This window comes from Halichoerus grypus, chromosome 2 (assembly GCF_964656455.1).
Source record: "Halichoerus grypus chromosome 2, mHalGry1.hap1.1, whole genome shotgun sequence".
NCBI classification, from domain to species: Eukaryota; Metazoa; Chordata; class Mammalia; order Carnivora; family Phocidae; genus Halichoerus; species Halichoerus grypus.
Genome location: NC_135713.1, coordinates 107,004,560 through 107,030,009, shown reverse-complemented (window position 1 = coordinate 107,030,009; position 25,450 = coordinate 107,004,560). Strand labels below are relative to the sequence as shown.

The 25,450-nt window shown below is 35.4% G+C and overlaps 1 protein-coding gene across 1 annotated transcript in view; it reads left to right on the top strand.

Annotated features, from left to right (window-relative positions):
- The window catches only part of NDUFAF2 (NADH:ubiquinone oxidoreductase complex assembly factor 2), a 149,410-nt gene that overhangs the window by 37,683 nt on the left and 86,277 nt on the right, over positions 1–25,450 (top strand). The gene's annotated exons all lie outside the window — the stretch shown is intronic.

The following is a 25,450-nucleotide window of genomic DNA, read 5'->3' as shown; positions in this document are numbered from 1 at the left end:
TTTTCCTTGAACTCTCTGAGTAACAATCATGTAAATAGCCTGACGGGGCTGTTCCAGTTAGAAGCTTCTTCACCAGTTCAGTTACCTTGTAAGAAAAACATCTTCTTCATATTGGGAAATTATTAAGCCACATAAACAAATAAAAATTGGTTGTAATGTTGCAAACATTCAAACAGAGAAGTTGAGAAAAGTATTGAAATTTGCTAGTTAGCTTTTTATATTTAATCAACCCAAGAAAACAGCTGATACATAAAAGTATGTTAGTGTAATTTTGTTCATTTGAAACCCGTAAGCTTAATTAGATTTTTTTCAAACACTTAATTTATGGAAGAACTGTAATTTTTTTTTGGATTTTAATTTTGTTTAATGTCTTTTGTTCAAAGGTACATAAAAAAATTTTTCCCTTTATAATAATTTCTTTCAACTCTCTTAAAATAAGTTATTTTAAGAGTTCCCTTTGTTGATATATTGATATAATGCTATGTGCCTTGTATACTTGGATTATATTAAAGCTAATGGATTTATTTCTAACTAGTTACTCTTTTCTATTATGAATCTCCTTGAATGTTTGAAGATTCTGAATAAAGCCAGTTTTTAAATTCATTGCTGTGAATACCATGACATTGAATACGCTTGTGTAGTCATGTATTCTATGGACTGTTGCTTGTACATCACCCAGCCAAGGCATCTTTTGGTCTTGATCATTCCCAAGTTTATCTCTTCCTTTTGTAGAATTAGGAATTCATGAGGGTAAAATCAGCATTCACAGGAGTAGTTTAGAGAAAATAAAACTAGAAATTTGAAAATATACAGAGAAGTTTCTGTGCTGTTTGTATTATTTATATGTATATCATGTACAAAGCATCTTTATAGGTATTCTGTTTTATACGCCTGACCTTGGGACACTTCCAAATGGAGATTGTTGAATTTGATTGTAAGCCATTTCTCAATTTTTATTTTGGCACAACTGCCATTCTTAATTGAGGCTATTTTAGAAATGCCCAAGCAGATAAACTTCCTATTACTGTTAATTACTGTGGGTAATTACTATGGGTAACAGACCTTAGGTTTTATCAGTTTTAGGATAATGTTAAACTCTAGCCATCCAGAGGGAAAAGAGAACTTTTTTTGCATATGTTTGATATTTATTGAACACCCATGATCCAGTTATTAAATAAGATGCAGATTCTTCATCCTCAAGTTTCTTGTTCATTACCTATTGAAACCAAATTGAAATAAGAACTATATCACAAGCAAAGCTGATTTTTAAAAAAGATTTTATTTATTTGAGAGTGAAAGCACGAGCTGGGGGTGGGGCAGAGGGAGAGGGAGAAGCAGACTCCCTGCTGAGCAGGGAGCCCACCCATGGGGCTTGATCCCAGGACCCAGGATCATGACCTGAACTGAAGGCAGGCGCTTAACCAACTGAGCCGCCCAGGTGCCCCAAACAAGGCTGATTTTTAGGACATTTTCTGACTTTGTTCTAAGTAGATATGCTTAGGTGTGAACTCAGCGTATGTAATTACTAATGATAGAATTAAAAAAATTGTCTGACTGAACCAATATGTGCTTACCTGATATTCTTAATTTTTAATGACTTTAAAATGTTACTAAATATAATACCCAATTTCTTGTATTTCTATATTTAACAGGAGAGTCATGGAAACAAGATGATTGTTTAAATTTTTTTTTTTTGACTTCTCAAGTATTCGGAAATCTTTCCACATTACTGCACAGCAAATTCTACATGTCAGACTAACAATCATTGCTGTAAATTTCCAAGCTTTATTTAAAGGATGATTTAAAATCTGAGGGGGTTAAACAACTACAACAGTTGTGTATTATATTTTAATAATTAAATATATTGCTAACAGTATTTTTTTTAATGATTCATACAGAGGTAAAAACAGTTCACCTTTGGGGTTCAGTAAGGTTCTCTTTTTACATAGAAGTAGAAAAAGACAGGGGTGCCTGGGTGGCTCAGTAGGTTAAGTGTCCGACTCTTGGTTTTGGCGCAGGTCATAATTTTAGGGTTGTGGGATCTAGCCCCAAGCCAGCTCTGCTCTCAGAGCTTGAGATTTCTCACTCCCTCTCGCTCTGCTCCTCCCCCTCTATCACTCCCCCCACATGTGCACACTCTGTCTCTCTCTCAAATAAGTAAAATCTTTTTTAAAAAGTAGAAAAAGACAAGCAGAAGTAGAGAGTGAGATGTTATGCAAGTTGGAGAAGCAAAAGGCTGCAATTACATAACTATCTTTTGAGGGAAATAGAACTAATTTCAACAAAATCCTGTTGGATGATTGCTGTAGTTGCATGCATATTGAAATTATATAATGACATTTCTGGTAGGTGGCAGCCAAGTAGCATGAAAGCTAGTAGCAAATAACTATGTGGTAGGAAAACTATGGATTAACTGTTAGGAGGGAATTTGAAGCTTTGTTCTTTTTTGGCTCATTTTGCATTCTGCCACACTGATACATTCTGTCTTGATGTGTGTTGTATTTCTTATGATGGAGATAAATGCTTGAAGAGTTACCGTGGTTTCCCCAGCTATCATGGTAGGAGTCTCTGGGACGTTTCTTACACCAAAGCCAGAGGATCCCAAATCAAATGCTACTTTGTTTTTTAATCATCTAAATGTCACCTAATATGGCTGAAGCCTACAGTTTTAGATATGAACAGTGACTTATGAGCCCAGATAATAAGGGAGTTTGAGTTTAGGGGCCAGTGCTGTGTTGGAAAGGTAAAGAGTGATATTGGCTCTTAGCTGTATGTTTTTTAAAAGGTTGGTTAGGTTGCTTGTGCCCTGGTAGCTTGTACCTCTTAGTACATCTCTGATGTATCTGGGATGTCTAGCCCCTGAGTGCCTGGCCACTCTTGATAAGAGTCAGGATTGTCACAAAGAAAGTACTTATTTTCTCCTCTCTATCCCCCTTTTGTTGCTTAGAGACTTAGCATTTGCCACAGATCATCAGTATCTTCTTTTCTCTATCTGTAGCTCTTCCTTTTTTACTTTTCAATAAGGTGGGGTTAGCACGAGATACCCTACAATAAATAGTAGGTTCGATAAGAATTGATTATATCCTAATAAAATTATTTCAGAATAGCCAAATTCATATTCATGTTATGTTGACAGTGTGTTTTGGGGCAAAAAAAAAAAACAAAAAAAAAACCAACCCCATACCCAGAGAGTTAAGCATTTGAGTCCTTTCTATATAAACATAATGTACATTAAAAATCTTTGTAGAAACTTTGAATTATAATGTAATCAAATAGATTATTGATTTGGGTTTTCTTTGGGCATACTGGTAATTTGTTATGAATTGACTTTTGCTAAATCAAATAACTGTAGAATTTCTTGGACTAAAATAGATGTGTGATTTTATGTGAAGTTTCAGAAACAGCCATAGTATTTACAGGTTTTTCAGTGGTGTGCTGGAGCAACCCTTCACTGGCTTATGAGAGCAGATTTTAACATTTCAGGAATTTCGTGTGCTGGTTGTTCAACACAGATATTATTTACAATTAAATCATGTGAACTTAAAATTAAGCTATATACTCAATACTCAAATACTCAAAATTCATTACTTCCTAATTAATTGACTACATCTTACTATTTTCTATGCTCTTGATGTTATTTATGCCTGTTGTATCTACATGGTTGAGATACTTACTATACGATGGTTGGCTATTGTGCGTCTCTTCCTAAGTCCGTTTTCAGTGATATCATGTTAGTGGCTTGAACTTGGTTGTGGTGGAGTATTTATACCACAGAAATTGGGAAATGCTATAAATCAGGGCTTGATGTATTATTTTATTGATTGAACTTAAAATGATGGAGAAAATGTTAATAATGCTCATTGTGTCTATAGTCATTATATTGTGAATAGCACAAAAATTCAGGAAATATTCTTTCAAGATTCAAAAACTATAATCCAGTCAACGTTCATGGAATTACACTCAGAGAGGCAGTTGATAAGCATTTACCAGCATCCCACAGGATTAAATTCATCAAACCTTGTTAATTGTTTTGTTAACAAATCAGGATTTAACATAAGTGCTTTAAATTGAAGCTACACAAATGGCAATAAAATGTATTTTTATTCATCCAATATCAGTTGCTTCCCAGAACATGAGATATATTTATGCATTTATAATAAAAAACTAGCTTGTAGTTTTATTAAATTTTATTTACAATAAAAGCTAGCTTATAGGTTTTTTTTTTTATTTTAATATCGTCTAACAGCCTCTGTTCTTCTTAGTAGAAGTTCTCTAAATGATTGATCAGAGTAACAACCTTAAAAACAATGACATCAAAAACATGAGTTGTGTCCTAGAGATTGTGATTCCACAGGTTTATGGATGGCCTATGAACCTGCATTTGATAAATCTTCCCTGGTGGTACCAGTCATCAGACAGGCCTCGGAATCACTGTATGACATAATTTCCAATGCCTTTTTGAATACTTGAAGACCTTTTACTTGGAATAAGTAAAATAAAGAAGATAAAAGGAACTTTAGCAAACTACATGCTGTTTATCTATTGAGTTTAATGACACTATTACATATCTCATTTTGTGTAGTTAGAATATCATAAACAGTATACTATGAAGATATTTTTAGTTCATCACTAAGGCTTTTTTTAACATATTTTTTAAATTTTTTAAATTTTTTTTAAAGATTTTATTTATTTGACAGAGAGAGACAGCGAGAGAGGGAACCCAAGCAGGGGGAGCGTGAGAGGGAGAAGCAGGCTTCCTGCCAAGCAGGATGGGGTCCTGAGAATCCAGGATCATGACCTGAGGTGAAGGCAGATGCCTAACACCTGAGCCACCCAGGCGCCCCTATATATTTTTTATTTTTAAGGAATCTCTGCACCCAGTGTGCGACTCAAACCCACAACCCTGAGATCAAGAGTCGAGTGCTCCACCGACTAAGCCAGCCAGGCTCCCCTAGTTCCTCACTGAATTTTATCCAAAGAAAGTATCAGTACAAATGAAAAGAGTTTGAAGATTGGTTTTCTTGTCCTGACTCTGTCATTTTAGGGTTCTGTTACTTTGCATGTGTAATTCTCTTTCCTTTTAAAAATCTCCATTTTTTTTTTTTTAAAGATTTTATTTTATTTATTTGACAGAGAGAGAGAGAGAGACAGCTAGAGAGGGAACACAAGCAGGCGGAGTGGGAGAGGGAGAAGCAGGCTCCTGGCAGAGCAGGGAGCCCGATGCGGGGCTCGATCCCAGGACCCTGGGATCATGACCTGAGCTGAAGGCAGACGCTTAACGACTGAGCCACCCAGGCGCCCCTCCATTTTTTTTAATCCATAAAATAAGGAGATTATACTACATAATCTTTAAGGTGGAGAAGATGATTGATCAAAACATTACCTTTCATTCATAGTGATTTATTTTTCACTGCTGCTTCTGAGTCCACTTAGTTATCTTATCCTACAAAGAAAATTGCAGTGATTGTAATTTATCTCTTTTACTTGTTTCTTTCTCTGTGTAATGGGGATAATGACAGTACCTATCCTCAGAGTGTTATTTTGGAGTTCCAGTAAGTAAATTTGTTAGTGTTTAAGAGAATTTCTGGTACAAAGTACAAGCTACATAAATATTAGCTGCTATTCTATTTTCCTCCCCTTTCCTCCACCTTTTTCCTACCTCCCCTTTCTCCCTTACCCCATCTTACTTCCTTTTCTGTCGCTTTTCTTTCTCCAGAGGGTTGATGGTGAAGATGTACCTAGTTCCTAATAAATGACCACCATTTTTCTTCTTAACAAGTAGAGTAGCAAGAAATATTCTTTAAAGGTGCAATACACTTCAGTAAGTTTATAACAAATTAAGAACTTTAAAGTCTCTTAGAAAGATTTCTTCTTCCAGTGACAAGGCAGACTAAAACCTCAAAAAGTCTCCCACTACAAAAATTCAGTAGTGCTGAATAAGACATAACTTCTAAAAAAAATGTCCGCCTTAGATTTCAAGGGAGTAAGGAAAATATCTGAGAGGATACAGACACCCATGTATTTTTTTTAATGAATGATTTTTATGTATATTAAATGAGGTTGGCTTTCTCTTTCTTTTCTTGAACTGGCCTCCTCTGATATTGGTATCAGATTACGCTAGGCACTTAAAAAGAACTGAGGCATTTCCCCTCTTTTTCTGTTCTCTTGAATAGATTGTTAAGATGGGTTGTCTATCCTTGTGTGTCCTGGAAAATGTACTTGTTAGACTTTCTGGGCTCAGTGGTGTTTGTTTGTTTGTTTGTTTTTTAAAGATTTATTTATTTATTTATCTGAGAGAGAGAATGGGAGACAGAGAGCATGAGAGGGGGAGGATCAGAGGGAGAAGCAGACTCCCCACTGAGCAGGGAGTCCGATGCGGGACTCGATCCCGGGACTCCAGGATCATGACCTGAGCCGAAGGCAGTTGCTTAACCAACTGAGCCACCCAGGCGCCCCTCAGTGGTGTTTTTTACAGGAAGATTTTTGACTATGAATTCAATTTCTGTAATAGTTGCAGCTTTTATTTAGTATTTCTAGTTCTTCTTTGATCCGTTTTTATAATTTCTGTATGTTGTAAAATTGTTTGGTTTAAGTTTTCACATTTGTTGACATAAAATTTTGATAATATTCTGATACTTTTACATGTATTTGTAGATTTTTAATATTGTTTATTTATACTAGCCTTTTAAAACTTAACCAATAGGGGCACCTGGGTGGCTCAGTCCATTAAGCCTCCAGCTGTTGGTTTCAGCTTGGTTCATGATCTCAGGGTCGGGAGATGCAGCCCCACATCATGCTCAGTGCAGAGTCTGCACAAATTTATTATCTTATAGTTCTGAGTGTCAAGTCCAGAATTATTCTCTCTGAGCTAAAAATCAAGGTGTTAGCAAGGCTGTGTTCCTTTTGGGGGATCTAGGGGAAAATCTGTTTTCCTCTTTTTTCTAGCTTCTAGTGACCACTTGTGTTTCTTGGCTTGTGACTCCTTCCATCTTCAAGTCTCTTTGACTCTCAAATCTCTGCTTCTATGTACAGATGGACAACAGACACAGGAAAAGATGCTCAACATCACTCACCATCGGGGAAATACAAATCAAAACTACAATCGCCTCACACCCGTCAGAGTGACTAAAATTAACAACACAGGAAACAACAGGTGTTGGTGAGGATGGGGAGAAAGGGGAACCCTCTTACACTGTTGTGGGAATGCAAACTGGTGCAGCCACTTTGGAAAACAGTACGGAGGTTCCTCAAAAAGTTAAATAGAACTACCCTGTGATGGAGTAATCCTACTACTAGGTATTTAGCCAAAGGATACAAAAATGCTGATTTGAAGGGATACATGCACCCTGATGTTTATAGCAGCCTTATCAACCATAGCTAAATTATGGAAAGAGCCCAAATGTCCATCAACTGATGAATGGATAAAGAAGATGTGGAGATATATATATATATATATATATATATATATATATATATATATACAGTGGAATATTGCTCAGCCATAAAAAAGAATTACATCTTACCATTTGCAATGACATGAATGGAGCTAGAGAGCATTATGCTAGTGAAATAAGTCAGAGAAAGACAAATACCATGTGATTTCACTCATATGTGGAATTTAAGAAACAAAACAAACAATCACAGGGGAAAGAAAGAGAGAGGCAAACCAAGAAACAGACTCTTAACTATAGAGTTACTTATGGTTACCAGAAGGGAGGTAGGTGGAAGGATGGGTTAAATAGGTGATGGAGATTAAGGAATGCACTTGGGATGAGCACCGGGCCTTGTATGGATGTGTTGAATCACTAAATTGTATACCTGAGACTAATATTACACTGTATGTTAATTAACTAGAACTTAAATAAAAACTTAGGGAAAAAAACCCTCAAAAACCTGTTTCTTTCTTTACATCTTCCCTGATCCTTCTGCCTCCCTCCTTCTGTGATTACATTGGGTCTACCAGGTAAACTAGCACAATCTCCTAGAGGCCCTTAATTTAGTCACATCTGCAACGTCCTTTTTGCCATGTAAGGTAACACAAGTTCTGGAGACTAGTACCTGGACATTTTGAAAGCTCATTGTTCTGCCTATCACAGGCACCATGGTTAGAGGCCATTCATGGGGCATACACTCTTTGGTATTTGTTGAGACTGTCTTTGTAGCCTAGCAAATGGTTTGTTTTTATTAAGATTCCATATGTGCTTGAAAAGAATCTAGGTGTGGGTATGTAGTTCTCTGCAAGATCATATTTACAGGATCAAACTTTTAAATATACTATACGTAACTTCCAAATCTTCATTGATATTTGTTTCTTTAGTAGATTGTGAGAGAAGTATGTTAAGATGTCCTAATTTTATTCAATATTAGTTTGTTTCTACTTGTAATTCTGTCAATTTCTGCTTTATGTATAGTGGGGCTATGTTGTTAGGTGTGTTCAGCTTCCGGATTGTTTTACATTATAGTAAATTTTCCCTTTTATCATTAATGGCCCTTTTAAAATCTATTTATTAAAGCTTTTGTTTGTATTAATAATTAATTAATAATTAATGTTTGACTGGTATCTTTATCTCTTTATTTACTTTCTGTGTTGTAATGTTTTAAGTATATCTCTTATATACAGCATATAAGTGGATTTTTAAAACATTCTGAGAGTATTCAGTCTTTTAAGAGATGAGTGTAATCTTTTTATTATTTATTATTTTATGTTTATTTCTATCACCTTATTTATATTTTCTCTTAATCGTACCTTTACCTTCTTCTTTCTCTACCAGTTCTGACTGGTAGACTTTTAGAGTATACCCCTCCCCCAGCCTTTCCCCTTTTACTGTTTTGGGCGTTATACATTCTGTTTCTCTTCCTCGGTATTACTATTAGGTGTTTAATGTGCGTGTTTGACTTAGCAAAGTCTGAAGGTAGTATCTCTGTTGAGCTTCTTCAAAAACAAAATAAACACTGTAAAATTTCACCTTTAAATACCATCCTCTTCTGCACCTTCTTTTTATTCTCTATCATTTTAGTTTCCCTTTATTTTTAAGTGTCCTATGTATTAGGGTTTTCAGAGAAATAGAACCAACAGGAGAGAGAGATCTATTTTAAGAAATTGATTCGCACATTTGGGAGGCTTGGTAAATCCAAAATCTGTAGAGTAAGGCAGCAGGCTAGAGATCCAGGAAAGATCTGTAGTTCGAGACCAAAACAGTCTCTGACAGAGTTCCTTCTTGCTTTGTTGAAGTTAGTCATTATTCTGTTATGGCTTTCAACTGATTGGATGAGGCCCACTCGCATGTTGGAAGTATGCTTTGCTCAAAGTCCACCAATTTAAGTGTTAATCTCATCCAAAAAATATCTTCATAAAAATATCCAAAATAACATTTCACCAAATACTTGGGCACCATGGCCTAGCCAAGTTGACACATAAAATTAACCCATCAAACCATCCAAATTTTTCAGTTTTCTGTTATTATTAAGATTCTGTACTTTTTTAGCTTTACCAATATGTTGACCAATATCTTTTCACATAATTTATTTTTGCATTCACTCTCCTTTATGTCTAGTTTTCTTCCTTTAACAGACCTTTGCTGGGAATTTCTGGAAGATAAATTCTGAAAATTTCATCTTTCTGAAAATGTTTTTATTTTGCTCTCAGATGTGAGTGATGGTTTAGCTGGGTATTGAATTCTTGGTTAACATATCTATTCCTTCACCTCTTTGAAAGTATTATTCTGTTGTTTCTAGCATTAGCTGTTTATTATGAGAAATTTACCTTCAATCTTATTTTCTTTGTAAACAATGTGCTCTTTTTTTGCTGATTGTTTTTTAAGATCCTTTTTTTGTCATTGATTTCTGTGTTTTCATTACGGTTTATGTAGCTATAGATTTTTAAAAATTTATCCTTATTTTTGTCCTTCCTGGATCTGGGAATGAGTTCCTGTGGCTCATCAGTTTTGGGAAACTATCTATTATCTTTTCAAATATTGTACCTTCCCCCTTCTTTCTATCACTTCCTTCTGGAATGTCTGTTAGAGATATAGGTTGTCTTCTACATATCCCTTGAGGTTTTCTTTTTTTCTCAGTGATTATTTGTCAAGTTTCTCTTTGATTCTTTTAAAAATATTTTAGTTCATTTGTCATATGACCAATTTTTTCATTGTGGCTTCCCTTTCTCCATTTTTATTTTTTTTTTAAGATTTTATTTATTTATTTGACAGAGAGAGAGAGAGAGAGCACAAGCAGGGGAAGTGGCAGGCAGGCAGAGAGAGAGGAGAGGGAGAAACAGGCTCTTTGCTGAGCAAGGAGCCTGATGCGGGTCTCGATCCCAGGACCCTGGGATCATGCGCAGAGCTGAAGGCAGCCGCTTAACCAACTGAGCCACCCAGGTGCCCCTCTTTCTCCATTTCTAAATCTGTAATCATTCTATACATTCTTGTGGTTTTAGTCATTTTCAGATTACTGTATTTGTAGTTTTTAGAAGCTAATTTGTTTATTGCATCAGCTAAAACTGTCCCCTCATGGTGACTTCTTGAAGTTGTAATTTTTTATTATGAGCTTATCTTTGGTAGGGATTATTTCGTCTATGGAAGTCCAGTGTAGTGCATGATTATTCTTCCAGGGCTGTTTACATTTATGTCTTCTGGATCCTTAAAGATTTCAGAGGTCCACCCAGATTTTATCTTATTTTTAAATGTATGATGTTCACATCATGTAAACTGTATAAATTTGAAAACCTCACATACATGGGATACTCCTCTAGAGCTTTTTATTTTTTACTGGTGATGTTTCTCCTATCCCATTCTAGTCCTTAAACTAATGACTACCTTCTTTGCTCCTTTGCAGAGTTTATGGGGCACAGTTTTTCTAGTTACTTTTTCATTAGTAGCTCATTTCTTTTGTGAGTTTTATGCAGATGATCACCAGCTAAAGGTGTGTTTTCTCCCAGATAAGGGATTTTAAAACTATACTTCCAAGGCCTCAGCCCTTAGAGTCTAGAGATGGTTCTGAAACTCTATGTATTGCCATTATCTTGGCTCAAGCTTAGAGCTTTGGCTTGGATGTCTGTTTGTTTCCAGAAAAAAAAAAAAAAAGCAATGTATTATTTTTAAAAGCATTTTATCTATCATTTCTGTATGCTTACACCAGAAACAAAGCTCCTGCAATCAACTTAGACTACCATATTGTAAGAATTGTTTGAATTTTTTTAATATTGATGAAATTTTAGTAAATCTTAATGTCTTAACATTTAAGATGTTGATTTACTCTCTATATTAATAATTTTTAAGAAATCTCTTTTGAGGTTATTTTGACTTCTTCCTCCAGTGGGCTTTTTTAAAAGCTTTTTTTGACATGTCCGTACATAGTGAGTATTCAGTAAATGTTTTCTAAGTGAAAATAATTTGTATGGTTTGTGCCAGTGCTCCAGGTGATTTGGATTAGGTTATTTGCTTTAGGACTTATGCATATTAGAGTTAGATGTAAAGACCCTACCAGACTATAAAATGATGATGATGGTAGTAATAATAATAATAATAGCTTCTAATACTTAGGAGGCACTTAATTCTCCTATTTAACCCTGTGGTATAAAGTATCATTATCACTGTTTTACTGATGAGGTAATTGAGACATAGAGAAAGTAATGTGCCCCAAATCACATGGCTAGCAAGTGGCAGAGCTGGATTTGAACCGAGTCTGTCTCCAGGAGTCTGTATTGGTAATGATTAACTTTTATATCCCATTGAGAGATACCATTTATTATTGTTCTGTCCATGCTTAAAATCTTTCAGAGGCCCCCTACTGCCTTCTGCATAATGTTTAAATAAATATTTTAACATGGCATTCATAGCTCTTCATGACTTTACTCCAGCCTACCTATTGTACCAAATCACATATCAGCCCTGTTCTCCATCCCCAGTTATTAACAGTTTTCCAAAGGCACTATGCTATTTCATGCTTCCATGTTTTTTTATTATATTCTGCCCTCTGGCTGGAATGTGTCTTCCTTCTACTTATCTCCTGGCTGACCTCTGTATGTCCTTAGAAACTAGGACTCTTCCAGAAAGCTTCCATACTGCTCATGAGATAGTAGTCTCTCTCAGTGTTCTCCTAAATTTGTCCTCCCTTAATGTACCCATTTATAGCACTTATTTCACTAAGTTTTAATGATTTTCTTAACTCTCAACTAGACTGGCTTCCTGAGGTAAAGGTCTGTGTTCTGTACATTTTTGTTTTCCCGTGGCCTGGTTAAAAACTACCTGACATAGAGGAGATATTCAATAAATATTTGCAGAATGAATGAATGATTGTCATTTGATGACTTGTTTTACAGACCATCTGTAAGGCTTGCTTAGTGCTGTGTCTTGGTGAATTTTTAAATAGTGTTAGGAATTATTTTCTTGGTAACATTAATGAAAAGATGTTTGTAAGAACAAGAATTCAAGTCACTTAGTGAGGTTCTTAAAGTATCCTTTTTAACACAATATTTTTGCTTATTTAGTTGTAAAATTACCATAGGCTTCATAATAGTGCTTTATTTAAAAGCAGTTCTATTTAGCTATTCAGTAAAAGATGATTCTTTGGTGAAAAAATTAACTCAGTTGTAAGTATGTATTAAGAAGAATACCTAGTCTAGCTGCCGTAATTCTTTGTTTTAAAATATTTTTATTTTTGGCAATATTTAATGAAAATTTATCTCATGAAACTTGAAGTTACTAGTAATTATTTTGTGACTGCATTTCATTTTTGTACTATCTTGACATTATATATAGAAATATTAATTTTATCAAAGCTCTTAGCATTATCCACCACGAAATACAGAATAAATAAATAAATAAATAAATAAATCAGATAACCATATAGAATAAGTAAGTCTCTTAGAGAAAAAAGTGTTTTAAAAACATATCAAATATATTAATGGTTTTTATATCCTAATTTTCTTATAATTGTGTTGAAAATGTAATTGTTTAATTTGGAGGAAATATTTTCTTTCATGGGTTTAAAAAAATTTAACTCTTTAAATGGCATGAAAGGGATAAGAGAAAATTACTGGTTTGAGCGTGATAGGCAGTGTATCTAGGCTAGCACTATTTTACTGCAGCTGAAATTCAAACATGAGGAAATTGCAGAAATTTACAATTCAATGTGTGTTTCATCAGGGAGAAATCCACAGATTGTTTTGACACTCAGTTAGAAATTCAGCATGAAGATGGACGTCTCATGAAATTTGCAGCTGCTGATTGAATTTATATTTCCATAAAGGCCATCAGCAGTAGCAGCCTGCAGGGGAAGAGGGGGGAAAAATGACAAAAATTGTGAGGCTAGCATTTTTCCTCAGCGTTATAGTGGCAAATTACTGGTAATAAGGGTTTACACTGACCAGGATTAAAGAAAAATATAGACAGCCAGAAGGGAAGGATTTCTCGGTTTAATTGATTTTAACTAAATATGTCTACATTTGATATCTAAATATGTGTTTTGTCATATGTAGAAAATGTAATATGGACCTAAAAGTCCGTTTATTCATCTTTACTATTTAAACAAGAAAAAAAAGGCAGTTTGTGAGGTTATAGGTTTTATTGTGTAGGTTATTTTCATAAGAGCCTCTCAAGATGGAAGATGAGTATTACAGGAACACAATACAAGCTTGTTTTTTATAAGATTGAAAAATCATTTCATGTTCTTGCAAGTAACCCACAATTCACTTTTTGAGAATACCAACTCATTATTTTCAGTATTAAAAAAATTTCTTGAATGGACAACCAAGTAACAACCACAGATAACAAGTTGCCTTTTCACGAAAATTATTTTATTCTCATTTTTAAATGTTTTTTTTTTTAGCAAAATTGACAAAAAGTCATTTCTTTTGCTTAATGCTTATCTTGTAGAGATTTCATATTGTACATGATTTTAAAATATTCATGGATTGTGGGTGAACTGAAGGATTAAGAATGTGTTCATTGTTCTTGCAGAATTCTTTGTCTCTGTGGATGGTGTGTGCTTTAACCTTAACAGGATGCCCTCAGATGGCTTTATTTGAAAATTAATATTTGTACAACTGTATGTAAAAACAGTGCCCTTACTGAGAAAAAAAATTACCTTGTTTAAAATTATATAGTTTAAATATAAAAAGTGAGACTATTATCTAGAAAATATATACATAATTGTTAGCCTTTATTTTTTTAACATACTGGATTTTTTAAGAGTATAAGAACATAGAAACTGATTCCAATTAGTTTTGTTATATGTAATTATGTTTAAGAACATCTCATATATCTATCCTGTAAACTATTCTAGTTTGGAAAAAAACAGTATATATGTCTGGTATCTGTGCTTTAAATATACACCTGGATATTTTTCAGAGTTAAAGAATTTGAGTTAGGTGTTAAATCAGCATCTTCAGGTTAGATAACAAGAATGTTCTTATTCTGCTAGGAGTCTATGATGCTTGTCTTTTCCAACATGACTTGCAATTGTTTTACTCTGTTACCAGAATCTGCCATTTAAATATATTTTCATTTTTTGTGCATTCGTTTACGAACTGAAGCAAAACTATTTTGTAAGAGAAGTACCACTGCATCCAGCATATGAAGTTTATAGGTATTTGGAAAAACTATTTTCTCATTTGTGCTTTTTCTTCATAGCATCACCAGGTATACACAGTTTGGACTTCCCTGTCCTTTTTTCTTCCTCTCTCTCCCTGCCTTCCCCATTTGAGGACCTACTATTCCCAGTATTCCAAAATATAAGAGCTTAACAAATTACCTCTGATTAAAAGGAACCTTTTTTTGTTTGTTTTGTTTTAAGTTGCTGTCAATTCCATCACCCAATCAAATCAATATTTTTATTTGCTGTTTTGGCTTTTTGTCCCTGCCCATGTGTATTTTCAGTTTTTATACATGAGGTGTAATTTATTCTTTATTTGTTCAACAAATATTTATTGACTGATATCCATGGATCAGAGACTATTTTAGGCGCTAGGGACACAATAGTAAACAACACAAAGCTCCCTTTCCACCTGTATGGAGTTTGCATTTTAGTGAGAGATATAGACAGTAAATAAATGAATATGCAGTATAATGTCATGTGGAAATATGAAAAACTGTAAAACCAGGTAAGGGGCTAGAATGTTACAGAATGGGGATAGGGTGACAATTTAGTAAGTTTCAAAAGGATCTCTCTGAGGATGTGCCATTTGAAAAAAACAGCTGCATGAAGTGAGGGAGTGAGCAGTATTACAAAGTTCTACTTAATTCCTCTTTATGCAGCATGACCCAAATTGCATGGGGTATTGTTTTGTTTTGTTTTTACAAAAATGGCATTGATAAGTTTACCTTTCTCTGGCACTTGTGTTTCTTACTTAACAGTAAATGAGGACCATCACTTGGTCAGAAGATATAGACCTAACCCAGTTCTTTAAATAGCTGTGTATATTTCTATAATATGGATATACCACAGTTTGTTTAACCTTTGACTAATACACTGATGGCATTTGAGTTGCTAGCAGTTTTTTTACAACTACTAAAAATGCTCCAATAAACATCCTATACAAATATGCTTTCCTACTCATGCTTCTACGTCTCTTAAGATACATTCCCAGAAATTTCATTGTTGTGGCAAAGGACATGTGTAATTTTTTTTTATTTATTTTTTATTAACATAATGTATTATTTGTTTCAGGGGTACAGGTCTGTGATTCATCAGTCTTACACAATTCACAATGCTCACCATAGCACATACCCTCCCCAATGTCTCATTTTTATTAATAAATATTATCAGAGTACTTACCAAAAAGGTCTTAACACTTCACATTCTCACCAGGAATGTAAGTGAGTTTCCTCTTCTCCATAGCCTTACTGGCACTAGGTAACTTTGTACTATGTTTTGTCTGTTACCTTTGACTGATTTCTTTTTAAGTTAGTTTTTAAGTTAGTTAACATACAGTGTAATATTAGTTTCCAGTGTACAATATAATGATTCAGTGCTTCCATACATCACCTAGTGCTCATCACAAGTACACTCCTTAATCCCCATCACCTATTTTACCCATCCTCCCACCCACTTCCCTGCTGGTAACCCTCAGTTTGTTCTCTAAGGTTAAGAGTCTGTTTCTTGGTTTGCCTCTTCCTTTTTTTTTCTTTGCTCATTTGTTTGGTTTCTTAAATTCCACATATGAGTGAAATCTTATGGTATTTGTCTTTCTCTGACTGACTTATTTCACTTAGCATAATACTCTTTAGCTCCATCCATGTCACTGCAAATGACAAGATTTCATTCTTTTTGATGACTGAGTAATATTCTATTCCATATATATAACACATCCTTTTTCCCCCTCAGATCTAAGGTTAGGACTAGAGTTAGAGGTAGGGTTAGGGCCAGGGCCAAGGGTTAGGGTAAGTATCTGGTATCTTGCTGTTCAATGACCTCTGGAGAGGGTTAGGTTTAGGGTTAGGATTAGAGTTAGGGTTAGGGGCTAGTGGTTTGGGGGTTAGGGCTCAATGGTAAGGCTAGGGTCATTGTTAGATTTAGGATATGTACCTGGCATCCTGCAGTTCAGAGACCTCTCCAGAGAATAAAACCCCAGACTTCTGCTGGGGTGAGAATAGACATGGCCACCATCTACCGAGCTGAGGCAAAGAGGGGATTTGGGGCTCTAAATACTTTTTAAGTAGTTATTCATTTGATTCTTCTGTTTTTAATTCTTTCTTCACTATTTTAACCCATCTGTCATCTCTCTCCCTGAGGTCAGTTTGTGAATCCATGCACTTTGGAACAATGGAACAATGTACTTTTATAAAACTATACAGACCGCTTTTTAGCAATTTTGCCATGCTTTGTTTTAATACATATTCAAATATATGTCTTTACCTACTCTGACCCCCAAAACTTTAGTAACACAAGGCCTGGCATACTGTTGGAGGGCAGTCTGGGTAAATACTTGCTTTTAAAACCAAATGTACAAGATATTTTGGTTGCCAGGCATGTTGAATTATGTGTGCCATTGACTTATCTTTGTCAGGGCAGATAAGAGTTCACTACATATAAAAGGTATTACCTGAAAGGTCAAACATACTCTTTTTGATACTATTTCTCTTTGGGTTTTAAGGATGCATTTTTCTTGTATTGCACATCACTATGATGAGGGCACAGTTGTATTTGTCAGATTGTTGCTGGCTTCTATGCATTTTTTTCTGGATCTGAAATCATATATATACTTTAGGCCTGTCCTCTGAAATCTTTTGAAGGAATATTGTTGACATTTTACTGGGCAGGTGTTTTTACCCTAGTATGTGAATGTGCAGCAATGAGCAGAGGTCAGGCAAGGTGAAAGCTGTTTGTCATTTGCCAAGCTGTTACAACCAGATAAAAGTATATTCCCATTTTCAGATTTAAAGTGTAAACAAAGTTCATCTCTAGTCTCAACCAGTCTCTATTTTAGAATCTTAATGTTGAAATGTCCCTTTGCTATCAGCCAGCCGGATCTTCTTTTCACAGCTACCTAATCCAGAAGGTAATGTTTATAATATATCTGGGTTTCTGACATTATTTATTCTTCATGAGAGCTGGGAGCTATGGTGACCCAGCAAGAGCCCGAGTGACCATAAATGTAGTCTGCATTGCAGCTGGTCTCTAGAGAAAAGGGAAAGTGTGATCCTGATTAAGCCCTGCTTGACAGAGATCGTGCCTTTAAATGGTGAATCTCAAAGATTATTCATTTCTTCACAAGTGCGAAGAGCCAGATGGTATTTCAAGTTTCTAATGTAGGACAAGCATGAGGGTCTTTGGAGTTGGTTTTAGTAGTGTGGCATATATAGAAATCTTAAGGAATATGCCATACTGTTATTGATAGGTAGTGAGCAAGAGTGTATTGATTAACCCAAGAGACTTCTGACAAAGTTTTGAGAATATAGGCAGAATAGAAATGACAAGTAGGGAACTTTAACAACGCTTCAAACTAAGTCTGGAGTTGTTTTATACAGAGTAGCCAATTCTGTTTCGCCTTCCTATTCCCTGTTTTCCCATTCCCTATCTTATTCATTCTTACCATCTTAATGTGATCTGAGTATGTACTGCTCTTCTGCTGTTAGAGATTCATATTTTGGTTTAGAAACTGAAGCCTGCAATCAAACTCTTCCAAGTTCTGATATCAATAACATACCTCAGCTCTTAGAACCTTTATTGAATCTTACTATTTAGTTTGGACCACTTTTCTTCTTAAGATAGCAACTTCTTAATTTAGATTTTTTATGTGTAAAATCATTGATTATGTTTTCCAGTTAGTTTTTTTTTTTTTACCTTAACTAAGTTTTCTTTCTTAGCATTTTCAAAGTTTGAAGTGTTTCTCAGTTTATTTTGTTCAAAGTCTAAGAGATAAAATTCAGAAGTAAAGAATATTATATGACCTCTAGATAGTTTAACACTTATTTTCTTCTGTTTCCCTGTTCTTTCTTTTCCTTTTTTCTTTAATACTTATAATCATATTTGAGGATTACTTCTAATTCCCCAGATAACTGATGAAGTCTCTTGTTGTAGCAAAAGGCCAAGCAATTTTTATTTAACTAGAATATTAAGATTTTCTCTGAACCTACTTCTATCAAATACCCCTTTCATCTTTAGTTACAACTATTCTTTGCCTAAGGTGTTACTATTTCTCTGTCTCCTTAGCTCCTTTCCCTGACTGCCCTACCATATCACCACCAGCTCTTCTGGTTAGTTCCTTTGGCTGCTCTTTTAAACTTAGTTTTTTTATCGGCCCCTTTACAGTCTCCATCATACTTATTAGCCACTTCAGCTCATTTGACAGTCATGGACATGGATGGCAGGTTCTTTGCCTTTCAGCATCCATCAAATTGCCGTTATGTTTTCACATAGATAACTTGTAAGAAATCAGGTTTATATAGGGTTTCTTTTTTCACCTTACTGGTTCTACTGTATGAAGATAGTCATATAGATTTTTTAATGTCATCTTTCTGTGCCAGTATATAATTAAGTTATAGTAACGTGGAAATATTAAAAGCATCATTTCAGATAGGGGCTTTATTATATATAGCCCTTCATGATATAAATCTGTTTTTTATTATTCCATATAATACCCACTTTGTGATATTGATTTAGTTTTTATCATAGAATTATTTACATTTCATCCTGAGACCTGTAATTAGTAAACCTAGAACTAGGTAGGACACTTCTTGTATGATAAGTATGGAAAATTGCTTTATACATACAAATACATTTATTTCCATATTTGTTTAACAGAAATTCATGTTCTGGCCATGATTATCTTAAACCCTTATTAGATAGAATTCTTTCTCTTTTTTTTTAAGATTTTATTTATTTATTTGTCAGAGAGAGAGAGAGCGAGCACAAGCAGGGGGAGTGGCAGGCAACCTTCCTGCCAAGCAAGAAGCCCCAATGCGGGGCTCAATCCCACGACTCTGGGATCATGACCTGAGCTGAAGGCAGATGCTTAACCGACTGAGCCACCCAGGTGTCCCAAATTCTTTCTTTCTTGGAAAATGTTTGGGTTCGTATATATTTTTAAAAGTCAGAGCAGATATATATCAGAGCTATACCAAGAAGGCCACTTAGAAGGAGTTATAACTTCTTGCAAAAAAGGAATAAGGAGAGATTAGACAGAGTGTTTTTATATTTAATATAGGGAAAAACTATACATAAATAAATAAGTGCACATATACACACACATACAGACACCTGTTTCATGTTATAAATCAGTGGCTGAGGTTCTCATTTGTTACATCAAAAGGAGAATGAGCCTTCTACTGTTCATGGCCTAATCCTGATCATCAAGGAGAAAATTTGTTACTAAAGTAGAAGCTTTAGAGCATTCAATGTATAATTTTAGAGTTTATGATAGTGAAGGAAAGTCATATTTGGTGAGTTACATGTGTATTCTACCCTATACATTAGAAGTAGAAGCTTCAGAAAATTCTGCAGGAAAAATAGGTGTTTGTTTCAAGGGGAATGGAAAAATCAACAGAACAACACAAATCAGTGCTGACTCTGTATCTGTTAATGATCCTGATGAGGAAGAGATAGAAACTCTGTCATAAGGAGTGCTGTAACTAGAGTTTTGAAAGGGCAAGTACAGAAAAATATCTGTAAGTGTAGCCACAAGAAATATGATGGCAGCAAGATAGGGGCTCTGATGTGTTCCCACATAGTCATTAAACACATACCAATTTTGTGACATAGTATGTACATAATAATTGTCTAAGGCATTTAAAAACAAGTTCTAACAAAATGGCATATTTAAACTATGAATGGAAGAAAAAGCCAAGGACCTTGCTTAAATCAGTACAACATAACACTAAAAAGACTAAATCTCAAAAGGAGAAATGAGATTTTTTTTTTTTTTTAAAGATTTTATTTCTTTATTTGAGAGAGAATGAGAGAGAAAGCACATGAGATGGGGGAGGGTCAGAGAGAGAAACAGACTCCCTGCTGAGCAGGGAGCCTGATGTGGGACTCGATCCTGGGACTCCAGGATCATGACCTGAGCCGAAGGCAGTCGCTTAACCAACTGAGCCACCCAGGCGCCCGAAATGAGATTTTTAAAACTCTAAAATAATACAAAAATGGCTGTCTACTTTTGTGTAGGAATGTATGTGTGTGTATCTATTTGATTTTTCTTAAGTAGGTAAATATTTGTAGTTATCAAATATGTTCTTATTTGATAATATGCCATAGAGTAAATTATCAGTATTAAATATCCACAAAATGGCTAAAAATATTTGAAACATAAAAATTTCAAAAGCTTGGGGTGGCACAGTTGATTAAACATCTGACTCTTGGTTTCGGCTCAGGTTTTGATCTCAGGGTTGTGAGATCGAGCCCCACATCGGGCTCTGTGCTCACTGCAGAGTCTGTTTCAGACTCTCCTGTCCCTCTATCCCCACCTCAAATAAATAAATAAATCTTTAAAAATCTCAAAAGCTTAACCCACTGCTTGAGAAGACAGTATATTTTTAGTGGATGACAGAGTATGACAGCTGTATTCCTTTCTTTTGCTCTTATTTTTTGAAGAGAAGTGATTTTAAGCTGAAAATCTAAAGCATGGGCAAGAGGGGACATAAAATACTCAGCAAATCTAAAAATGGCCCAAATTTCTGGACACACCATTCTTTATACCTTGTTTTTTCAACCACAGAACAGCCCCTTCTCTCCTCATCCTCACTGCCACAGCAAGAGGTGCAAGACGTGGGCCTGCTTCTGGCATCTTGTCTGGAGGTAGAACTCCTCAGATCGTCATCACCTCATTTTATTGTCATCTTATTCTTAGGTTTACTTAATACTAAATAAAAGGATGCCTTTAGGTGTTTTTTTTTTTTTCCTGTTAGTCAATAATGTTATTGTTAAGGCATATATTTTCATTCCTTATACAGTCCAGAGCTTATTATTAGTCTTTACTGTATCTTGAAATACTGAAATTTTTCATAAGAAAGCTATAATATCAAAATAGATGTTAAAAATCAGAGGTATTATTTAAAATGCAAATTGTTATGTGTAGGAGATACTTAGATTCTGTAATAGGTAATTAGTAAGTAACCCACAAAACTCAGTGGCTTATTATGAATGTTGATTTCTTGAATCAGGTAACTCTGATTTATATTTTCATCACTTGGAAAAAATCTTCAAGGTTGACAAGGGGAAAAAAGAGCTGGTGTCACTTGGGATAATTTTAAGGGCAAGACCTGGAAGAGGCATATATCACTTCCACCCATATGCCACTGACCAGATGCCAGTCATGTGACGGCCACCTAACTGCAAGGGATCCTGGGAAATGTAGGGGAGCTCATGCATGCTTGGTAAGCAGTAACTGTGTCTGCCACAGATGATTAGATTCAATTAGAGGTTTATTGCAAGTAGTGTGCATGTGACTTTTCCAGGCACAGGGGTAGTAGAAAGATGAATAAGTCATGATTTCTTCTCTCAAATGGATCATAATCCAAGACTCATTGTAAACTACTGCTTGTTTTTAGTTTTAGATTCTCAAAAGAAATCCATTGCTTATTCTTAGTATTATGAGACTAATAATATTTTAAAACAGCCAAATGAGTTGAATCTACCATCTGTATGTTAGAATTCAGGTAAGAAACAGATGGCATATTCAGATTAGGTAATAAAGGCACTATGTGTCCCTGTGGGCAGGATCTCAGAGGAAACCACAGGGTGTAGGAAACCACACGTCCAATACTGGAGGTCTAACAGGAGAGTGTCTCCCACCTCCAAGCCTGAAAGGGTGAGGAGAAGAAGTGGTTTCTGAGACCTTAAGTTGTGACCTCCGGCTAAGGGAGACAGCCTATTTGATTTTGCAAGGAGTGAGCCAGCAAAATAAGTTCTCTGACCTTATTCTTCTCCTTCTTTCTAGTCTCCCATTGGTATTCCCTATTATTATCTGAATCCTACTGGAAGCCAGAAAGCAAGGAACCTGTTTATGTAATTGATAGAGGTCAGCTTTCTGGGGCAGAGGGCAGAAAGGTGGAGACATCTGGAGGGTAAAAAGCACACTATCCTACAAAAAATTTGTCTCTTTGGCAAATATTTTCAAGGCCCTGTTCATTGCAAAGATGTGAGTACTATAGGGTATATACTTTTCGTTCAAGGACCTTGCTGTCTAGTAAGGGAGAAGAAATCACAAACAAAAACTAAATTCAAAGGCAAGTCTTTAGATGTGTTTTCAAGCATTAGATGAGGCATTAGTGGAGTAGTTCAGAAGAGGAAGAGATTATTGTGCTCTTGAATTGTTGAGGAAGGCTTTTGAAGGAACTAGAATTTGGCTATGAATAGGTTGACAGAGTTTTTATAGACAAGAAGGAGGACAAAGTGATACATAAACATAACTTGGGGTACAGCGAGTGTAGAGTCTAGTTGAAAATGGCAATTCATACAAAGTTAGAGGTAAGCTTAGAAATAATTTGAGGTCAGACTTTAGAAAAACATAAAGAGCAAACTGAGGAATTTGTGCTTTTTAAAACCATCATAGTTTTCTGGGAGAGGTTACAAGGTGTTTTGTGGTAAAAGGGTTCTGCTGTGAAATAAATTTAGGAAATGTGTACTTTCCCAGGGTGCCTGGGTTGGATCAAGTCAGTTAAGCGTCTGCCTTCAGCTTAGGTCATGATCCCAGGGCCCCACGTCGAGCTCCCTGCTCAGCCAGGAGTCTGCCTCTCCCTCTCCATCTGCCTCTCCCCCCAGCTCATGCTCTCTCTTGCTCTCTCAAATAAATAAATAAAATCTTAAAAAAAAAGAGATGTGTACTTTCCCACCCTTGGATATGTGTAACGTGTACTTAACATATTAATATATCTGAAAAATCTTATTGTACAGAAACCACTTTTTCTGTTAAGCTACATTTGACACCCTCTTCCTTTAAAAAAAAACAACACCTAAAACATGTTAAAATCTTGTGAAACTCTAGTATTCTAGGAACCGTGATTTGGGAAATGCTTTCATAGGTAATGGGAAGCCTTTGAATAGTTCTAAAAGAGTTATGACATGAATAAAAGGTATTTTAGCGATATTCGCCTGGCAGTGATGGATTGGAGTGCCGATGAAGTTGGATGAAGTGGATGATATAGAAGCTTCTGCCCCTGCAATAATACAGGCACGTAGTGCTTGCTGATCTGCAGTCAGGGGTGGTAGTGGGCTGTAAAAAATGCACAATTGGGAGGGGCATTAGGAAAGAAATGACTTAGTGACTGAATGAATATGGGAGATAAGCAGGAGGGAAAGGGAAAGTCAGGCAGAGGAGGGAGAAAGGGAGGCAGGTGTCATGAATGACACAAACTAGGACTTTTAGGCCCAGATCTTCCCATTCTGTGTGTTTTGTTAAACTGTACTTAATAATGTACACGGACCATTAAGAAGGTATAAAAAAGGCATTTGAGAAGTTTGAGTGACAGTACACACAAGGCAACTTAATGCCTAGTCTGGAAATGAGTTTAAAAGAATGTGTCCTAGAAATAATTGAGTATCATCAGCATGGTGTCAAAACTGATTGTGATTCAGAGAGCAGAGTTCTGGCCAAACGAGGTTGATGGACCAGACCACAGGGATTATATGTACATAGGAAGTTCACACTGTGTTTATTGATCATACCTGTAAATTGAGAATTTTTATCACTCCTTTCACCCCCCAAAAAGAAGACTTTTGACACAGAACCAGTTTAGGGTAAGAACCTCTTATGTATTCGAAGTTGTATTAACAGTAATTACCTAAGAACATTGCTCATTCTGGGGTGCATGGGTGGCTCAGTCGGTTAAGCGTCTGCCTTTGGCTCAGGTCATGATCGCGGAGTCCCCAGATCAAGCACTGCATCAGGCTCAGCGGGCAGTCTGCTTCTCCCTCTGCCCCTCACCCCGCTCATGCTCTCTCTCGTGCACACTCTCTCTCTCTCTCAAATAAATAAATAAAATCTTAAAAAAAGAGAGAGAGAGAGAGAACATTGCTCATTCTTACCATATGTTGTTAATATACTTCAAACCAAAATCATGTTAGCAACTAGCTGCTGGTGTAATGGGTATTTAGAGCCACATCCTAAAGGAAACTGGTATTGGACAAAGAGAGGAATACTATATAAACCTTTAAAAAATATTTGTTAAGTAAAAATTAATCTTTCGAAAGGGAAAAACTCAGCAACAACTCTGTAGCATTGTTTTGGGGACTCATATATCTTAATTGGTACTCTCGTCGCAGCTGTAACTTTTTTTTCATTTCATATGCTTGCTGTCATTTGCCCATTTCTCTTTGTGCGTGAATGCTTTTTTATCTTCTTATATTGTGTTTTTATTTATAGAAGACAAAGTATAGTGTGATGCTTCTTTATTACTTTCTAAATTCCTTGTTTACATGCTAAATCCCTATTTTAATGTAGTTTGGGGATAAATGTACTGAAAATATTGAGTGCTTATATTTTCAGTTTTGAATTTATTCATATTGTGACAGTAATTGGTAGAAAACTGTTTCTCACAGCTGACAGGCCAAAAAAAAAAAAAAAAGCTTGGGGACAAAGCTACCACATGCCAGGGTGCTGAGGACCCATCAGATATTTAAAGAAGTGGCATTTGTACTTGCATTATTTAAGCTACTGTTGAAGAAAGAGATGAGAAGAGACCATATTTGTAGCAAGCATATTATAGAATTCATTTTCTAAAGAATCAGGTTTTTGAAGAAGGTATAACATCTATCAGACATTTTATAAAGCACACAAAACAAATGCATAAGAGTTCTTCTCAAAAAGAACTGGAAACTGTGAATGCGTCATATGACATAAATATTTTTTTTAAATCCTAAAACTGAAACAAATATATCTACTTCCTCAAAATTAGTAATTAAGGCCAAATTTTAAACCAAGTGTTGGTGAATAATTTTATCATTTTATGCCATAGAAATACTGTTTTGTAAACACTGTAAGTAAAGATGTCTTTTTAATCTCTGTTTTGCCAAT